We start from the raw sequence: 8,082 nt of genomic DNA, 5'->3' as shown, positions 1-8,082 counted from the left end.
AGATGAATAAAAACTATGGGGACCATAGATAATCTCCTCCTTCACAGTGCCTTCTCATCATACTACATTTAAACAGAATTCATTCTAACTCCACATAGAATAATCTACAGTATATTTCCTTCCTTATTTTTACAGTGTGTAGAGCCAAAATGGCAAATAAAATAAAGGCTTTTGATGATATTGCAGGTATAGTCTTTACTAGTGTTTATCAGTAAAAAGGAAAAAAAAGTGCATTGCATACATTGTTTTTAAATCTTACACGACATCAATGGCTGTAGTGAGAATTTTATTTTCTCTTTTGCTAGTTTCATACAGTGTTACACAGTTTCTGCCTGCTGCTCCTCTGAAGACATACAATGTGTATGGCCATTGATATGCCCTAACAGAGGTCACAATTTGCATGAGAATTAGCAGCTAGTAAATTAAATTGATATTCAGTGCACATCTCCGTGGAATCCGTCAGACCTTTGTTCCCCTAGCTGCCTGGCAGAGCCCATGTTCAGCCCCTAGCTAGTCAGAAACATCTGTGCAGTTAATAATTTGATAAACAGCTTACACAAATGCTAAATTATCTTCTCCGCCCCCCTTCCCTGCCTTTTCTTTCTCCCCTTGTGAGAGACTTGGAACAGTTGGCTCACCTCTCTGTGGTGTCGGGTTTATCTATCTTTTGTGGCTGTTCTTCCACAGTTCTGGTTTTCATGGCCCTCCCTCCACTATCACTTAGATACTGAAGCAGTGTTTCGGATTAATGCGAATCCTCATCTATGAAGAAAAAGGCGCAGGAGTTGCCTATTGTGGCAAGTTTAAAATGGACTTTGTCTGAACGTTTGTTATTAGTTCAGAATTCTGGCTGGATACCATTTTATTTAAAGTTGAAGGAGAACGGTGACATTTAACAACACATTTTCACATTTACAATGCCATTGTGATTCCATTGAGTTAAAGCCCATTGTTTGCTAGGAACTCAGGTGACTCCTGTAAAATTGCAAATTAAGGTCTGACATATTTTCCGGGGGAGCATTCAACATCAGAGTGCAAAAGCTTTCAAGTTCCATGTGTTAATTCAATGGTCACTTGTTTCTCTAACTGGCTGATACCACTAGCAAAAGAGATTTGACCGGGCTTTTATAATCATTTCAAAAAGTAGGCACTTGTAGTTGGCACAGGTATAGTTTGATTTTCACAAAGTTATATAAAAAAGATTAAATGTGTCCAGATGATGATACTAGTAGTAATCTGTTTAAAACCAGGTCTGATTAAATTTTAAAAAGGATACAAAATAAAACAGCCAACAAATGCTTGTGTGCAGATAAATGTGCCTGCATGGCAGCATTTTGGTTTATTTGTGTGTCTACGTTTTGTGAGTACGTTCTTTTCGATGAGAGGACTGCAATTAGTTAAGTGCTATCAAGTGGATGAAAAGCTGCAACAAATCCCCTTTACAATTTCATGGAAAAGTAAGCTGACAAAATAGAATGAGATGAAGGGGGAACTAGTTTCCAGTGTTTTCCTTTTCCTTTGCAGTTCAACCCAGAAAAGAGTCTGTCCAAGCTTCATATTTAGACATAGTATGTACATTTTTGTTTATTTTTCACATAATCAAGGATGAGTGAGGAGATCAGATTCACCATGATGCTGCACTTGTTGTTTATTTGAATAAACATCAGGGCAGTCTCGAGTGCTGTCTGAGAGCACAATGCTTCAGTGTGGTTTTGAACAAAGACTCCCAGGTCTAATGACAGTGGTCTGTTGTTAGAGCATGCATGCCTTGTGATGTTGTGGTTTTCAGAGTTGATTCATTTGTTTATTCTTTTCTTTTGGCAACGCTGGTCCCATCGAGATTCTTTCCAATATTTGTACATGCTTGCAGTCAACAGGCAGACCCTGCCGGAGACAGAGAAGAAAGAATCATCTCTCAATTTGACAGGGGTCTGTGAGCTTGGAGTTTGACCGACAAGCAGGGTCTGTGTGGTACACAGCAGCGAATAAAGGCAGTGTGTGTGGTTGTCAGATGAGATTCATGTGGGATGGGCTGTTTTGGTCAGGCTGCTGACAGTAAGGGCTTGATTTTTGCTCCTAGTGGGCCTGGTTGGTTACACACTGATCTATGGTGTTGTTAAGACTTTGCCCATTCACCTCCATGTATGTACACCAGCTCTGTGGAAGTAAACTGACTTTTGTGCAGCGGGGGACTGAAATGAAAGCTTGTTATATTTAGTTTTGTCTCACTGTACATTTGTTTCCTGTATTTTGACCTAAAATTTAACTGCATTTTGAAATTCATTTCAGTTATGTAAACCCCCATATCATCTGCTTTTAATATACCTTGCAGTAGCTTTAAAAATTCTACAGAAACAGACAAAGTAAATGGTAGAAATTATGAGCCATTTTGAGATAGAAGCTGTTTTTTTATGCTGGTCCATATGACCCCTTTCTCCAGAAGAGGCCCGTATGGCCCGTGTCACATCTACATTTAGGCATAAATAAATGCTGTATTTGTTTGCATGAGGGGCATCCTATCTTGTCTCTTCCATGGGTCACACTCAGTTGACACTGCTACTGGATGTCAATAGGCTTATGTGGGTTAAGTCTTCCTGGTCAAATTATCCTTAGATTTGAACTGAAATTGGGAAGGGCAGAGACAAGGATCAGCTCAAACCCTGGCCCTCTCCCCTATATTAAGCCATCACAATGTTGTAAGGCAAGCTCACATAATGAACCCTGTCACCACTACCACTGCACCAATATCCCCGCAACACAGCCTGCATATTGATTGCAGATTGTGAGAGCGAGAACATGTGTGCGTGCATTCATGTAATGTATGTGCGCATGCTTGCGCAAGCTCACCTTTTTCGAGCAAGAAGCAAGGGAATCGTGTTACTCTCTGACTGATTAGAAAGCTCATGCATAGGAAATCACGACAGAGACACTGCTCCCCATCTGCCCGCAGTGCAGGTGAAAACAATTTACACATTGGCAGGCTAATGGATACATTCATAGGGAGCACAGACAGAGGGAGAGAGGGATCGAGGGGGAGAGGGAGAAAAAAAACAGAGAGAGAAAAAGAGGGGTTGTAATGGGCACAGGCCGATGCAGGCCACTGGCCCTGGTCACTCGGCCAAGCAAGAGAGCAGCGTATCAGATAACACATAATCACTGGGGTCAGGGACTAATGAATGCGGTCGTGGCCCAGCAGAGAAGGCTTTTGCCTGCACTAAAGACACTTGTAAACATTCGACTGGGTGAAACATGGCAATAATATGTTGATTTAGCACGTAATGAGGTTCTCCCTGAATCAATACCCCTGGCTAACCCCTCTCCCAGGTGGGCCAGTGAAGAGCAGTGAGCCAGGTTGGTGATCGCACACCTCTGCCGATGACCTTTCCGTGGCAGTAAGGACATGAGGCAGTCTGAAGAGGACTATTCTCGTATTGCACAAGGCGCTGAGTGTCAGAACTTTCATTCGCAGCAAGCAAATGAACAGGCAGGCGCTGCATGCTAATGAGTGGCAGGCTATTTTCCACCTTTTTTATCTGCACATTATGCTCTTGACTTTGGAGAAGGTGGGAATTAGGTTGGACCTCAGTGTCAGGCTGCCTGATGGCTCCGCTCAGGAAAAACTGGTAATTGAAGCCGATGGCTGCCGCGGAGGAGGTCTGAATTTGGAAATAAACAGTTTCAAGCACTGCACGTCATTTCTAGAGAGATGACAGGGGGAATGGAAATGAGCTGTCTGGATCTAATGTGCTTTCGCAGCAGGGAAAAAAGGGGGCCATCTTTCAGATAACAATTCCACTCATTAGGACTTCAGTGCCACCATAATGACGAGACCAAGTTGCTAAATTCAGAGAGGACAATTAGAAAATGCTGGCTCCCAGACAAACCGAGTAAACAAGGACAAATGGCTCTGAGTTCTACATATTCTGTGGCTTTACATTGTGACATACATCTCATATTGCATTTGGCAAAAGCAATATACAATTGCTGTTAATTCTTGTCACCGTAGCAACTTCTTTATCACTTTTTGTTAGCATAGTGGGGAAGAGACTTAAAAGTATCCCTCATAGTTGTAAAGTAAGCTCTTTATATTTGATTGTATTTTCACAAAAAGATGCCATGATTTGTAGGAGTTATAACAGCACTGAGTTAAAGCAGAGTAAATTCATGTCAGCTCACTGCTATCTTGAAAGCGGATTTTCTTTAACATGCTCCTCAGCACTTTTTTTTGTCAAATTGGCCCTCTCACTTTTCTCTCACTGTATTTCCTGTGGCTCCCACAAACTTCTCAGGCTCTGCAATGGTCACTGCCATGTGTGTGTCCACTGCATCACTCTTCTTTAGCAGCACACCGCCTCTCTCTATTTTAATTTCCAAAGGATTACCAACAACAATGCATTTCTCCCCTCCTTCAACAACTCAAGTCACCCAAACAAAGCCCTGAACCCCAAAATATAAAGTACGTTAAAGCAGGATTCCATGAGCTGAATAGTCGTTTGCTTATTAATAGCTTTCATCATGTTTGCTGGGATCTCTCTGACTGTATCAGGATAAGGAATTTGTTTATATACTTTCAAGTGACAGCAGCAGTTAATCTCTGATGCTTTTTAATGTGGCCTTAATGTAGAATGCAAAAAGAATGCATCCATCCATGGACGCGGCATGCAACCTTGATGTAGCGGGCGAGAGACCACAGGGGTTTCTTAGCCTCCGATAGCCTTCATGCTCATGAATAAAACAGGGGGTTTAGGGGGCTTCCTGTGCAGCTAATTCACAGTGCTGAGCTTCCAATCTGTTTTTATGGTACTTGGGCGGAACAATTTCTCTTCCCCTGCTTCAGGGCTGCATACAGCCAGCGAGCGGATTCTCTGCAGCTCGTACAGGGATAGTAATTTGCCATAATCAGTCATTGTGCACTGGTGAGTTCAGCACAAGCTGAGACGTATGATACATTGCGGTATTTCTTCAATTTTATGCAAATAAACAAAGCAGAACATCTTCTAAAATTGCCCTTCATTTCTGAAATGTCTGTTGGCATGCACTGGCAACACAACTTTCTTTTAGCGGATAGGTATGAGTAATTTATAATCCTCTACTGTTTATTTTTGCATTTGCATTTTTCGTGAAGTGCATTTTATAACAAATGACTGATTGTGATTAGCAGTGGCCATCTAAATCAAACCTCATGCTAAATACCAAGAAACACATTGCCATCACTCACTGCAATTAGTAATGAGGAACGCCGTTGTCTTCCTTGTGAGTCCTGTTTGCAGACTCATTACCAGGCCCTGCTGGTTTCTGCAGCAGTGAGAGGAAGTTAAACAAAGCGCCACTCACACATAGCCCCTCCGTGGCGACAACAGGCTCCAGACCCATTGCCAAACGCTGCGAAGTGAAGGGCCTGCGAAAACAAACCACTATGACACCCTTCACTCTTTCTTCTACTCAACTGCACCCTGTCACTGTCCAAGCCAATCAGTAGTACCTCGAGCTACGTTAAGAACGGAGACAACAAACCTGCAGGCAACAAAGCCCTGAACCTCTCCATCTTAATTCTACCATGCACCTCGTCATGTCACAGATACCAGCCCGCCTTCTTTTCTTGATCTGAAGTACTTTTTCTGAATATTCTTCATAAGAAGTTAAAAATGTAATTGTAAAAATTCTGAACATGTATAAAAAATGTGACTGGAAAAACAGAAGTCGGTTGACAAGTATATCAATATTTTGTGTGCACACACAAATACAGTGTGCACAACCAAGAGACAGAGGGGACCTAATTAAATGCAGACAGTGACCGTGAGTGTGGACTGGTGTACAGTGGAGCTGGGCCCCAAGCTGCCACAGCAACAGTTCATCTCGGCCAATTAGATGTTGCATCAAAGCCAGTGCAGCCATAAAGCGGTGGGTTCACAGGCGACATTGTTGTGTGCGTGGTCAGCAATCAGCAACGTCCCCTGCTGGGAACTAACGCCGCTGAAGGCATAGAGAGGGTCACCTGACAACAGCCAGTACAGCAGAGGTCTGCCTGCCTGCTGTGTGATCTTCTCCTAATGTGTGTGACTGATCTGTAAGCCTCTGGGATAGAAGTTATTTGATGTGTAAAAAAACATGTATCTGATCCACTACCAACTTTTCTGTTTATTGGTCCTCTTTCAGTGAGAACATTTGTGTGTTTGATCCTCACAATATCTAAGTAGGGTGTAACCAAACTAAAGATAAAAAAGTAACTACTTTTGCACAAGTAATTAATAATACAAAACTACTAAGTCCCAGCAGGTTTGCTCATTGCTGTAGCTCCTGTTTCCAGGGTTATGAAGTTATTCAGTAACTGTCTCGCTGTCATGAAGCCTCGGGTTTATAGACACATTCACAGATTCAACAGTCTTTATTTGTATGGTTGATTATCCAGTAGACTTATAAATTCAGGGTGGAAGATTAGTGTAGTAGTGCAATGTAGTATTGCATTTTCTGCAGGGTTTTGTGCATCTGTAAATAAAGACCAACAATTAATTCATGTAAAAAACAATCCAAAAAAACAAGGATGCCCTTGGCCAATTTTCAAATTTTTTGCCTTTTCAAATCTTGACCAAGTTTCCACTTTTTCTTTAATACTTCTATCTAAGTGGTCTGTCATGTCTAATATGGATATAGGTGATCCTGTTAAAATTGCAATAAAATACTGATGGACACAGGAATCTCCCACTAAGTCACCCAGTCCTCTCTGAGACTGAGCTCAGTCTGTTTCTCTCCTCAAACTAAAGCTGTGAGTGAGGCGGGAGTCGGCCCAGGATGGGTTTCCCAGGATTATGAAGGGGTCAGGGCTGGAGTGCTGCCACTCTCCCTCTCAGCAGCCGAGCCACAGCTCCCTCATTATACCTGAGGAGTCAAAACAATACCCATGGTGCACTGGGGCCACTGGGACAGGCCCACCCCAAGCCCCATACAGTGTGGGGTGGACCCACTTTCATAACAGCGAAATAGAAGGAGACATCTCTTGTATGGGCACTGATAAGCATATTTTGACAATATTTCATTTATGTTGAGAAATAACACCAAAGAGTAGAAAACAACATGTTTGAAATTGTTGGGTTTTTTTACTTATTAGGAGCACTTGAGAACACACACTCCCTCTCCAACATTCTCGTAAGTGTGTCTGTTGTAGGTCAGAAAGTGTATTGCTAGTAAATAGGCCTAGCGTTCACAAAACGTAAAGGCATCCATTAACCAATCACATCAATAGGCTTTGTTAATTTATTTCAATTTATTTATATATTTCTTGCTTTCCTTCAGTGAAACATAATTACAGATTATGTAATGTTAAGGCCCGGCGTGTTGATTAGTGTCCAGTGTTTAAAAGGCTGCAGTTCTTAGTGAATTAGAGAATGATTAGTGCATGGCAAATCTACTTCATTCTAAATATGTTAATTAACACGCTACACAGTGGGTGCTGTAGTTAAAAGCACTAGTAACCTCACACAAGCTTCAAATGTAACCACTCTCTAAATTGCTTGCTGTGGGTTTCTTTGAAAGGCTATATTTAATTAAATGCCATACAGTAGCCATTTCGGGGCTAATGGAACTTATATTATATGTAAGAGATCTGGTGAGGAGTCACTTAACCATCCATTACAACTGGGCTTTCAGCTCTGCAGCACTGTTTCTCAGCCCCATGTAACTGATGGGGATTAAATCAGCATTCTAATATAATTTAGCTCAGGTATGAGTTGGTTGAAGAGATGTTCTAACTCGCGAGGTAGTAGATGTCATTGTGATATTATGTTCATGGCTACATATCTTTAGCCCTATTCAGACTGCCAGTTCAAAGAGTGATATTTATGCCCCTGTGATGTCTCGCCTTCAATATGAATGCCACAGAGGGGGAAGAAGGGATTCCACCTCTGTGCCGCCATCGTAGGTAGTAACAGGGACCTTAAAGGGGAGAGACGGGATAAGCAGAGGCAGCAGGTGAGAACAGCCCTGTGTCTCTGTGTGTGTGTGTGTGTGTGTGTGTGTGTGTGTGTGTGTGTGTGTGTGTGTGTGTGTGCGCGCATTTCTGAGTGAGTGTGTATGTGGTGCTCCCAC

This window comes from Labrus mixtus, chromosome 18, assembly GCF_963584025.1.
Source record: "Labrus mixtus chromosome 18, fLabMix1.1, whole genome shotgun sequence".
Taxonomy (NCBI): domain Eukaryota; kingdom Metazoa; phylum Chordata; class Actinopteri; order Labriformes; family Labridae; genus Labrus; species Labrus mixtus.
This window is presented reverse-complemented; position numbering follows the sequence as displayed.